This window comes from Falco punctatus (assembly GCF_963210335.1).
Source record: "Falco punctatus genome assembly, chromosome: 5".
NCBI classification, from domain to species: domain Eukaryota; kingdom Metazoa; phylum Chordata; class Aves; order Falconiformes; family Falconidae; genus Falco; species Falco punctatus.
Genome location: NC_137584.1, coordinates 69,035,229 through 69,047,830, shown reverse-complemented (window position 1 = coordinate 69,047,830; position 12,602 = coordinate 69,035,229). Strand labels below are relative to the sequence as shown.

The 12,602-nt window shown below is 38.7% G+C and overlaps 1 long non-coding RNA gene across 1 annotated transcript in view; it reads left to right on the top strand.

Annotated features, from left to right (window-relative positions):
* The window catches only part of LOC308064473, a 61,295-nt gene that overhangs the window by 33,763 nt on the left and 14,930 nt on the right, over positions 1–12,602 (top strand). The window lies entirely within an intron of this gene.

Sequence of the window (12,602 nt, the reverse complement as noted above, 5' to 3'; positions counted from 1 at the left end):
TAATCTGTTGCGTATCTACTCTATACTTTGAGGGATTTTTCTAGTTCATGCAACAGTACCATTACTGTACCTTTTAAGACAGAAAGGTCAAAGACATATGGAAGAATCTCCCTCATCATTATATAATTTCAAGGGTCAATTTGTATGAGAAGGCTTGGGGAAGAAAGTAAAATTGTCACAAAGATCTAAAAGAGAGATGACTCATTAATTAGTGCTTTCTGTGCAGATTAGGAGAAAAATGGCCATCAGTTTAAAGCTTCTGACCTGAAAGAGGTTAGTGCAGAAAAAGCAATCATAATACAAATTAAAAATATGTATTATCTGAGAAATAAATAGATAAGCCAGTGAAAGCTTTTGTTCAGATTTTTAACTTCCTAACCTACTTTTTCACATACAATACTGTAAGAGCTGTAGCAGTAAGCTCTACATCCCTCTCAGTCTTCACAACAACGCAAAGTAAATTATAAAAAATTTTCCTTTACCCTTAAAATAATGCTTGTATTAATGTAAGGTTTTGCACAGCATGACATGGAAAAATTATATATTTCTCAATGTATTTAGTTACCAATAGTGTGCCTAATTATAAGGACACATCATCAAAAGGAGGGTTTTTTAATGTTATATTATGAAGTCACCTAAATGCCAGTGCTATGGACTGGTTTTCTTTTGGATAGGTGCCAGATAAACATACAGTCTACATATCAAAAATCCTTGATTTAAGGGGATGTCAGAAGGGTTTTTTCTACTCCACCATTACTGGTTTTGAAACAACAAAATTTATTTCATTCTGCATTGGGATGTAGCAAGTGTTAAGTGGTGTAAGAGAGTGTGGCCACCTCCTCCAGCTGACACAGCCCAGGACCTCTCCAGCCTGGCTGCTGAGTCAGGCTCAGAGACCCAGGGACCCATGGTTGATGCCTAGGCCAAGGGATAAGGCTGGAGCCTTCCTGGTTGCAGGCTCAACCAGTGAAGCTGAGCACATGTCCCAGAGACACACACAGACACGCACACACACACAGGAGACATTGATACAGCCAGTCCCACAGATGGCCACAGACAAGGTGGTGCCTTCAACTCACATAAAACATTAATGTAAACAGCTAAGTGCCCTTCCTCCTCTTCAGCTGCCAGAGACAGAAGTTCACTAGCGAAGACCCACACAAGACACTCTCCAGGTTCACATGCACACATTTGCAAACCACTTGAGTACCAGCATGGCCCCTCTGTGCCTGGCAACCCTGATCAGATCCTGGGCCTCCTTACCCACTTCATAGGTACCCTACTTGCCGGCCAGTCCAGCTTGATGCTCACTAACAAACACACAGCCTTCACATTCTTCCTTCATGCACTCCACATTCACAAGTCCCCCTGAGCACACCAGCACAGAGACCCTGCCTGCCTGATACCACAGACCAAATTCGAGGCCCTCCTGCTTGCCATCTAGACCAGCTTAAAGTTTGCAAGCACATGCACTCGCACGCATACATCAGGACTGGGGAAGGTACAGAAACTCACCCTGCCATCAGCTAGCACCAAGCACAATGACCAAGCACACTGGTGCAGAGCCCCTCACTCGGCTCACTCATGCCAGTCCACCTCAGTAGTTGTTTTCTGGGACACTTTCAGTTCCCATTCCAGTGGCTGAACATTAAAGAAGCCTACTTGCTCCAGTAGCTGGCACCACACGCCAGGGCTGCTCACACCCCCAGTCTGACTCCAGTAGCTGGGACCAATTTTCACTCACACCAGCACTGGTCTTGCTAGTAGCTGGCACTTAGTCCTTGCAGCACACACACACGGGGCAGAAAGCAAAAGTATGCAAAGAAACAGTTAAGAAAAGATTTATTTATTTGTAAAAGAAGATATAAGAGAATAGGACAGACTGCAGTCATCAGGCACAGGGCTAAGCCAGAGAAGTGTATTGACCTGCCCCACTTTACATGGGACCAGACCCTTTTATACCCTTTCCTGCCTAGTTCCACTCTGTTTCTCCCTGTCCCTCCTTCCCCTGCAGGTCCCCCATGGACTTGTACCATTCTATCATTCCCGCACACTTAGTCCAGGGTTTCTCTTGGTTTCTGAACTTGTTGTTGCAAGCTCCATGTTGATCTTCCTGGAAGTAGCATTTGTGGCTTCTCAATAGCCCATCAATTGGTATCAGTGGTGGGGCTTGTTTCTTGCCATTATCTCCATGTTTGCTTTGTCAGGTCTGTGTCTTGTTATAGCTTGGTTACTGGATGTCCCCTTTCCCCTTCATTTCCCAATTGACAAGATCCCCAGTCAGATAACCTTGCTGGAATAAACATTCTCATACTTTCATATGCCCCATCAATTAATGTGACTAACCAGGTTTGGTTCTCATCACTGCCTCTCTTATCCTTTGTAGGTCAGGTTTATCTTGCCCTTGATGTCCCTGGCCAGATTTAATTCTATCAAGGCTTTAGCTTTCCTAATCCGGTCCCTATCTGCTCAGACAATTTCCCTGTATTCTTCCTGGGCTACCTGCCCTTACTTACACCCTCTGTAGGCTTCCTATTTGTGTTTGAATTTATCCAGGAATTTCTTGTTCATCCATGCAGGCCTCCTGGCATTTTTGCCTGACTTCCTATTTGTTGGGATGCATCACACATGAGCTTGGAGGAGGTGATCCTTGAATATTAACCAGTTTTCTGGGGCCCCTCATCCCTCCAGGGCTTTTTTTCTGTGGTACTTTACCAAGCAGATCCCTGGAGAGGCCAAAATCTCTCTCCTGAAGTCCAGGACAGTGAGTTTGCTGTACATCTTCCTTGCTGCCCTAAGGATCTTGAACTCCACCATTTCATGGTCACTGCAGTCGAGGCTGTCCTTGAGCTACATATTCCCCATGAGCCCCTTGTTGGCGAGAGCAAGTTACAGCATAGCACCTCTCCTTGTCAGCTTCTCTATCACTTGGGGAAGGAATTTATTGTCAATGCATTCCAGGAACCTCCTGGATTGCTTATGACCTGCTGTTTTGTCCCCCCAACAGATTTCAGGGTGGTTTAAGTCACCCATGAGGACCAGGGCTTGTGAACATGAGGCTGCTCCTATCTGTCTGTAGAGGACCTAATCCACTCAGTCTTTCTGGTCAGGCCCCAATGAAGATGACTTACTGGCTGGAGCAGCTGGAATTCCTTTGTGCTGCTCTTCAGGTGCTCTCCTGCTGACCTGTGATCCTTCTCCAGGCTCTGGGCATCTCTTGCTGACACAGGCATCAAACTGGTATGAGTGGGATAGATTGAGGCTCCTCTCTCCTAGCAACTTTAGTTTAAAGCCCTCTTCACCAGCTTGTCAAGCCTATGAACACAGATGCTCTTCCTCTTCTCTGACAGATGAACCCCAACAGACCAGGTTTCTCAAAGCAAGTCCTATGGTCTAAGTAGCTGAACCCCTGGTTGTGGCACCCATCCTGTAACCATTTGTTGATTCACTAGATCTGACTGCCCCTTTCAAACCCTTTTCCTTTGACTGGGAGGATTGATGAAAAAACTACCTGCACTCAAGAGTCCCTTACTGCCACCCCCAGGGCTCTGTAATCCTTGATACTCCTCAGACTGCTCCTGGCTGTATCATTGGTCCCCACATTAAACAACAGCAACAGATAATAGAGGAAACTGTATGAGGCTTGGTTTCCCACTTCCCACAGGCAGGCAGGTGTTCAGCCATCTCCAGGAAAGCAGGGCTCCATCACACATAGTGGTTGCTTGGGAAGACAAAGATCTTAACTCTGAACAACTCCCCCTTCCTTGTTCTTCCTACAGGCTTTCATTGCTAAGCACAATGTTGTATGTTCTGGGATACCCCCTTGGTCAGTTGGTGTCAGCTGTTCCAGCTGTGTCCCCTTCCAACACTTTGTGGTACCCCAGCCTCCTTGCTGGTGCAGCAGGGTGAGGAGAGAAGGCCTTGCTGCCATGCAAGCACGGCTCAGCAGTAACTAAAACTTAAATGTGTTATCAACAGTGTTTTCTTCACAAATCCAAAGCATAACACCATACAAGCTGTTATGAAGAAATTTAACTCTATCTGAGCCCAAACCTGTGCATCTTACTATCCCTTTTTGCATTGAAAAAGGTCTTTGACCAGACACCCTTAAAGGAGTAGATACTTGCCTTCAACATTCCCTTTAAAAAATCTGCATCTAAAAGTCAAATAAAAGACTAATTAAACATCTAGGGAATTTCCCTGAAGCATGGTATGGTGTTCTTAAAAACACTTTAAAGAAAGTGCAAGAGAGAAGATATTTGTCCCAGTATGAACAACTAATCACAACACTTGCCTGACGCACAGAATATTGTTTACTTTGAGCTGAGCACAGCAAGGAACCTAGATTATAAATCTGGAGTATCAATCCTCCAGGTGAATGCCCTGAAGCTTGAAGTATTGACACCTCTGTACTAAGAGCTTTCTAACTTTCTTTTTGTTTGGTTTCTTGATTTTTTTTTTAATTTTTTCCCCTCTCTGAAAGGTTTACTTTTTCCACACACACACACCCTCCCCATGGAAAGATTCAGATTTAATGAGCTGGCACATCCCAACAGAAAATTCACCTGTTTTTTGTAAAGGCCTGAAGTAGTTATTTTCTACAATTGATTCTTTATTCAGTTTAAATGCACTGCCATGTGATAACAAATTAGGTGTATCTGCAAGGGCATTGCTATATTTCTGGGTTTGGTGTGGGGTTTTTTTTTTTCCCTTGACTTGTGGAGGAAGGAATCAAAATATAAATGCTATGTATTACTGTATTTTTGTACATGATGGAATTTTTTTAGCTATTAAAGTTTGTTATCTGCAAATAGCAAAACAGTCAAAGCACTAATTTCCTAAATTTTTTACCTTCCCCAAAACTCTTCTCATCACTGTTAAAAAGAGGTTCAGACACAGTGAGGACAGTTTATTTCTCTGGGGGCTTACTATTACAGCAGGAATTTAAGAACTATTTCATGGAGTAGTTCCACCTAGTTGTGACGACACCTTTTACCATCAGCTTTACAGTGCACATGAAGGCATTTACTATCCCATTTCTTTTTATAGTCTAAGTATTATTGGCATGCTATTGAAAATTCTCCATCTCTCTAGATGAGTAGTGTCGCAGCACTCTCCAAACTCAAGCTGCAACAAGGTCTTTTACCATCTCATACCAGCATACACTTCATACAGTCCCTCTGCTGCCTTCTCCTCATCTTACCTCATCCAGGGTATGCGTTCTCTCTGCTTCTTCCTCAGCTGCTCTCTCTTCACTGGCTCTCAACCACTTAACAGAACCAGCCACACCTGCACCTTATCTACATCGGCCAACCTGCCGCCTCTAAAGCCAACCCACAGTTGTATATTATCAATGCTAATTAACCCAGCTTCATTCCACTACAAGTAGTATTTCTCTTGTCTGTTGTAGAGCTCAGCGTTAGAGGAGGTGCTTTTTGTTTTTCTGAAGTGATAACGTAAAAAAGAAAACTGGAAGTATGAAAGCAGGCAAGTACTTTCTAAATGGGACTTGCTAAAGACAGAATACAGAAAAGTAGTGAACGTACACCAGATAAATAAAAGTCCTTGAGGGAAAAAAGGCAGAAGCAGCAGGTGTGACTTTAGATGATTGAGGAAAGGTAGTAAAGGGTCAAAAAAGGAAGGTCTAAGTTTCTAAAGGACAAGGACTAAATATAATAGGATTTTATTTATATATTTTCAGTGCTTGGGGACAAGAGAAAAACAAAAATTGAAAAATAAACTGACCAGAAAAACTAACAAGTAACAAACAACTGCTATCTTCACAGCTAGCTTGAACTGACAGAAGCTGGATTCCTGACTCTGTAAACAAGACAGTCAGATTTTGAAAAAGAACAGAAAGAAAGAAAAACCCCAAAACCCTCAGATTAAGCATTTTTTCAGGACCCAAAATTAAAGATACTAAGGAAAAGGACTGATAGTTCAGTCACTTCAGAAGGAGGGAAACAAATCTGATAAGGTGAATAAAGTCTATTTATTTCAACTGTTGAGGCCAAAGCTCTGAAGGTGAAAAAAAATATCCCTTTTGTACTATATTTTCAATGTTGTATATTAAATCTTAGTCTTAATAATGCATAAGGTTGACTAAAACTTCGAGTCAATACATATTTGATAATGTGTGTCCCTTTGATTTTACTTAAATTTAGAAATTTTATCAAAGATTTACTATAATAAACATAAAGTAGGAAAAAGGACTGAGTCATGTTACAAGCAGCCTCTGTAGTCATGATAGACAGAAACCTACACAAAAATTTCTGTGCAATTCCAGAAATCCACCCAGAATCCAGTCATCACTAAAAGTAATTAGACATAACCACTTTACAACATGTATAGTGTGAACTCTTCACAAACTTTCTTATGACCGTACACACTGACAAATAGCTAATGGCCTCAGTACTGTATTTTTCTAGTCATAATTAAAAGGAAAAGTTAATGCCAAATTGTGTAAAGCTACAGATTCCTAATAACACAGGAATTCCTTGAGTATATTCCTCAACACCAGCGACAAAAATAAAGTACTTACAAATGACTGCTCTTAATAACAATTGAATGTTTCATCATCATCTGAGTCTCAGCCCTTTCCATTGTTTGCTACATGGACTATTTATTCTTTAGTTTCTTTATAAGTAGAGTACTTACTGTAACTTGTAGAACAGAAAAAAAAAAAAACCAAAATCCCACAGACATCCCATGTTTTATCCAGATCTGTTGTATATTAAGTTTGAAAGGAAAAGTGTTCCTATTGCAATGTCTTTTTTTCCCTTCTTCTTCAGAGATGAACATTTATGATTTTATATGCAATAACACTTAGTTTGATTTTCTACTGAGGTCTAATGACACTTTGTGTGTATTAGTGCATTAATGCACTAACACTCCTGCATTGGCAGTGCTATCATGCTAAAAATTACCCTTACATTATAATGCCTCAGAGGCACCATAAATAAAGGCTAAATAACAGCTTTTTATTTCCAAGCTACACAGGAGTAGGGAGAAATAATGTGAATAAATGCAAGGAAGTGTTGCTTCAGCAGAATACTTCCCCATACATGCAGAAAAGTTCCTCTGGGCCTGAAGAGGATGAGTGAGGCAAAATACATGACACCTCTCCATGGAGCCATTTGCAATCCCTACCTTAGCTTTTGAGCAATAATCTGCTTATTCCTTCAATAAAACAAGAAGTGCAGGGACGCTAACAGCTAGGAACAACAGCAAAACGTAAATCCTGACAGAGCCATCTTGTAATGTTTCCTTGCACAGAAAGCAACCAACAACCTGGTCAAGAAGAAACTGTAGTCACCTGCCTAATAAAAAATAAAATGAGAATTTCAGCCGTCTAAGCACCAGAAACCTTGTTATGGGATTGCACACAACACATTCACAGTACTAGGCATGCATTTTCAACCTAGGCCTAGGCCTAGTCCTCTACCTATCCCAATCATTTGTAATCACTGTGTGGAAGTCTTAAATAATTCTTGTAGCAAGGACAAGCATTCAAGACCTCCCTGTTCCTGAGCAACACCACAAAATCATTACCATTGCCTTGTTCTTATCTTCTTTTGATACTAAACCCTCTTCTTCCAATTTAGCACAGAAATTGAAGAAATTTAAAAGACCGATTGTCTGCTGTGAAGTTCTGGAGCAGCATGGATAGAGCTATCTACTTGCTGCTCTGCCCTATAAAACTGTGCTCCTGACAGCATAAAGGATTTAGCGTTTCCTAATGAATAAACTTGGAACATCTTCCTAGCCATCTTAATCCGGTTTAATTTCCTTTCTGAAACGTCTGCTACTTATTACACATCCTACGGACAGTGTGGGCAGTGAATGATAACTTTTCATCGGACCAAAACCATCAATGGTTAAGACATGGCAAACTTGATGTCAATGAGGAAATAATTACTACTTATGTTTCCAAGATGTTGTTACCTTAGCTTCAAATTCTGCAAAGTCTCAGCTATGCAAAGAGTGAAACACATTTTAAGTGTACATATTCAGACTTAAAAGGAATTTCCTCTTTTAATATAGATGAAACTTGTATACGGTATGATAAAGCCCTTCACTCTGAAAGATGATTTTTATCTGAAGTAGCATTGGAAAAGAATTTTTATAGCACATGAAGGAAAAGCCATTGTTTATTTTCAAATAGTAGAAAGGATAGTTTAGGTTGGATAACTGCATAGCCCAGATGACTGGTAATGAGATGAGACCTGGCTACTTTTTTGGTCTGAATTACATAATCAACATAAAGTGAATGTAAGCAGTAGATTCACATCTGTAGTTTAATGGAGTGAGATTTCTGGAGAAGGAAATACGACATAAGCCTGATAAATTCCATACCTGTTGTGGCAATGTTCACCCAGCACTACCTTCTAACTCCTTAAGAGAGTATACCAAGGCAGAACCTATTAAACCACATAAAAATGTAAGAATTATTTAAAATTATTTTGTATTTATTTATTACAATATTTATTACCAAAAAAATGTAACAATTAATAATCAGGGCTCTGCATAAAAAACAGAATAGGTGAGGAGAACATGCCCATCTGTTCAGAGGCAAGAGACTTGGAACACCTACAAAAAGCACTAGATGCTTCCAGAGTAACAAGAAACCTTGGCTGAGATACATGTTCTACTACTGACTCACAAGCATGGCTGAATTCCAGAAAATAATCTGTTTAACCTTACAAGCCTGTATGTACGTGTTTGGATCCAGGTGGCCACAGCACCTGCTCACATAGCTACTTACAAATAATTTTCTCCATCCTTGGTATATATACAGCATTTTTACTGTGGCCCACAGGAACATGAGAAATGTAAATCACATGAACATGAACACTTCTTTCCAGCTTCTTCCACACAAATCAGCACAAAGTTAGTGATTACTGAAAATAACAACCCTTGATCTTGTAATTACAGTGTTCAGTTTACTTGTTGGAAGTTCTGTATGTTGCATAGTTAAGTTAAATCATAAGCAATGACACAAATGACAAATGCTGGATTTATGCAGTTCATAATTTTAAGCTTTAATGTTTTTGTATGATTTACTGAGGAAGTTTTATGAGTCATATCTGTAATGTCATTGGTTATGCAATACGTAATCAATAAATGTTTACCAGTTAAAGTCAAGTGTAAATGTATTGTTACAAACCCCACATTTGTGCTAAAATGTACTGTTCATATAGCACAGAACTTAAAGTGTTTTTTTAAGAAAAGAAATTACTGAAGCTAGCGTTCAGATGTTTTAGCAAGAAGCTATTTGTCTTAATTTTAAGTGTTCTGATTTTTTTTCCCATTTGGGGCAGGATTATTTTAATCTAATTTTTGTTAGAAGATCGTCAGCTTTGAAAAATATAATTTTTAGTGATGGTAACTGACAAAATACCACATGTGCTCCAAATACCAGTTATACAGCCATATATTTGCATACTTAAAGCAGTAAAAATGCGATCATACCAGAAATCTATTTGTCATTGTTGGTATAGTCAGCACACAGCTGTGGAACATACCAATGTTGATTTATCGATAGCAGAAGTGCTACTGCAAGCACCTATTTCTGAGGGCCATGGTATTCCTTAAAGAAACTGGGTTAGCATGAAATTCTAAAGTGGGATTGCACAAGACGTCAATGTGCCTCTATCAGTAAGAAGTGAAACTGATTTTCTAGGATATGAGTTAAAAAGTAATGGCTTTTTGATACAAACTTCAGTTTAGCAAACCCAAAGATTTAATTTGGTTGGTAACCATTGTAGGATCCTGGGGTAGGAATACCTACCTGAGGCTTGCCTCTCATTGATCAACAGTTTTAGTTATTTACATAGTCTTCTGGAATCTGTCGTGTAATGCAGTCAGACTCTAATTTAATTGAGACCTCTAGCAGTTAAAGGTACTCAGCAGCTTCTCTTTCAGATCACACTAACCAATCTCAAAATAGGAATCTCTGATATTATGTTTTCATATCACTTAGCTGGCAAAAGAAGAAATTGTTTTTACCAACCTGGATGAAATACTTTCTGTCCAGCTTTTCCATGTTACAATCTTAAATTGTGACTAACAAATGTTGAGAAAATTGTTATGGAAAATGAAATGATAGAGAAATAAAAACATGGTAAATTAAAAAGCAATGTAAATGGCAAATATTATTGGTGGAAAAATGGCTAATTTCTGCCTCCTTCCCAAGGATTTTTTTTACCCTACTCTCTCACAGATTCATCTCCCTTAGTTGATCCTGTGCTTCTCCAAATATTTATAGCAAAGTCTAATGTATATCTGAAATAGAATGCAACATAGATAAGGTCAGCAGCAGCCTGTGGAGATCTGAAATACCAGCACCAGTTTTCTTTAAATTACTTAGAATTATCTTCTCCATGTTCTTTTCTTTAGACTTATTCTTGGGTTTCACGTGTTCCCAAAAGGCAAGTCATACATGTGTATTTTATATTATGTTAGCTACATCACATTATATAGATAATTAATTATTATATTTTTATCATATAATATATATAATATAATATATATTATATTATAATATTATATATGTTTTTATCTATATTATATAGAATTCATCTATACAATTATTATCTAGATAGATTCTTGTGTGTCTAATACATATCTATATATTGCATGGCGGAAACATTCCAGTACATGGAAACACATGGAAAGTTCTGCCCACCAAACAGGACTCCAGACTCCCTCACAATTAAATCAGACCCAGAAGCTTCTAAGAAATATTTTTTTTAAGTACATATATAAACTTTCACAGAAAAAATCTTAGTAGATATACACTGGCCACATAAAGGCAACAACTGTGACTGTAAATAATAAATGTTCACATTTTCTCATGTCTAAAAAAAATACATGCTGAAATACTTACTAATTTTCATGCCCTGTATATGTAACATCATATATAAACACATAAAATTCCCCCACAGAGTAGAAATTTTATTTTAACTGCCATTTTATCACAAATCCTTCTCTGGTTCATGAAAAGAGAGGACTTCCAGACAGTGACTCATCCGTTTAATCCATTCAGTAGCCATGAATAACATCTAGACAATTAGTTTAGCTTAGAGTTCTTACAGTTCAGATGGTTATATTGGAAGGACTTGATCTTATTCCAAATACCTCATCCAAACAATACACTTCTATTTGTGGCTATTAATTAGGAAAAGTTTAATTTTACCTTAGAGTTTAGGCTTATTGAGAAATCTGTCTGTTCATGGGGACTTCAGAGAATATGTTTAGCGCAGGAAAGAAAATGAAATATTTCAAAAGGATTTAATACAGGCTACATCTAGGAAACTATAACTACACTCAATGTCTTTCTGAACTGGAATGTGTTAGAGGCAAAATGAAACAGATCTAAGAATAAAATTATGCTATAATACTAGAAACTCCAAGAGCAAAAATGCTGTGTTTCAATAGTTCATCAAAACTCTACAGATGCTTTAACTTTTTGTTTAATTTTTAAAGTTGTATTTATCCAATAGTGGTAGACTTGACATTAAGAAAAAAAGAGCCTCTTTTTATCCATGGACCAGTTGCAGTATGAGACACATAAGTAAGTGTGTTCACAGGGTCCTGCTATTGGCCTCAAAAGCTCAGAAGGCTCTTTCTAGAGGTGAGAGAAAAATCTGGTCATTTTCCATTTCTTTTCAATGCTTTTTATCCCTACTGAAACTGCCAATTAGTTCCAGCTCCAGTGGTATTTGAGTTCAACAAGACCAGAAGGAAACCAATATATTTAATCAAAAAATTCTTGTCATGCTATAAAACAACTGGGAAAAAATAAACAGCAATTATTAGTAGTTTGGTTAAACTTCGACACTTCTGATCTTACGGACTCTTATGTAAATTATACAAAATCACATTGGAGATAGCTAAAGTTCTCATAGTTTATTTTTAAAATAAAATCCTTTTTTAATTTTGCTTTCATTGTATTTTTAGCATAGCACTTTTTCCTTGCAGTTCAGTCAGAAATAATACATCTAGGCTAAGTTCAAATTTGGAGTCACAGCCTGAGAATGATATGCATATCCACATCAGCAGGTACTAAAGATCAGTAAGGGTACATATGTGGAGTACAATTTATGGTGACAAGTATATGTTGTTCACATCCACCTGTAAAGGGTTGACCCTGGTCAGCTATGAAGAACCACCAGATGCTCACTCACTTCGACCTCCTAACAGAAGCAAGAAAGAGTCCTGGGTCAAAATAGAAACAGTTAAATAAGTGAAGGAAAAATAAGGAAAAGGAAGAAAAGAAAAAAAAATTAGGCACAGACAGTCACTCATCATATCTTTCCAGCAGACGAATGCCCAGTTGGTCTTCAAGATCCAGCTACTTTGGGAAGACTCCTCCGCCCAGTTTTATTGCTGAGCATGGTGTTACATGTTATGGGGTACCTCCTTGGTGAGCTGGGGTTAGCCCTCCTGCCTGTGATCCCTCCATATCTCTTGCCCAGCCCCAACCTACTTGCTGGGGGAGACAGTGAGGAAAAGAGAAAGTCTTGCCACTGTGCAAGCGCTGTTCAGCAATAGATAAAATGTTGTTGTGTTATCAACACTGTTTTGGTCACAAATATTAA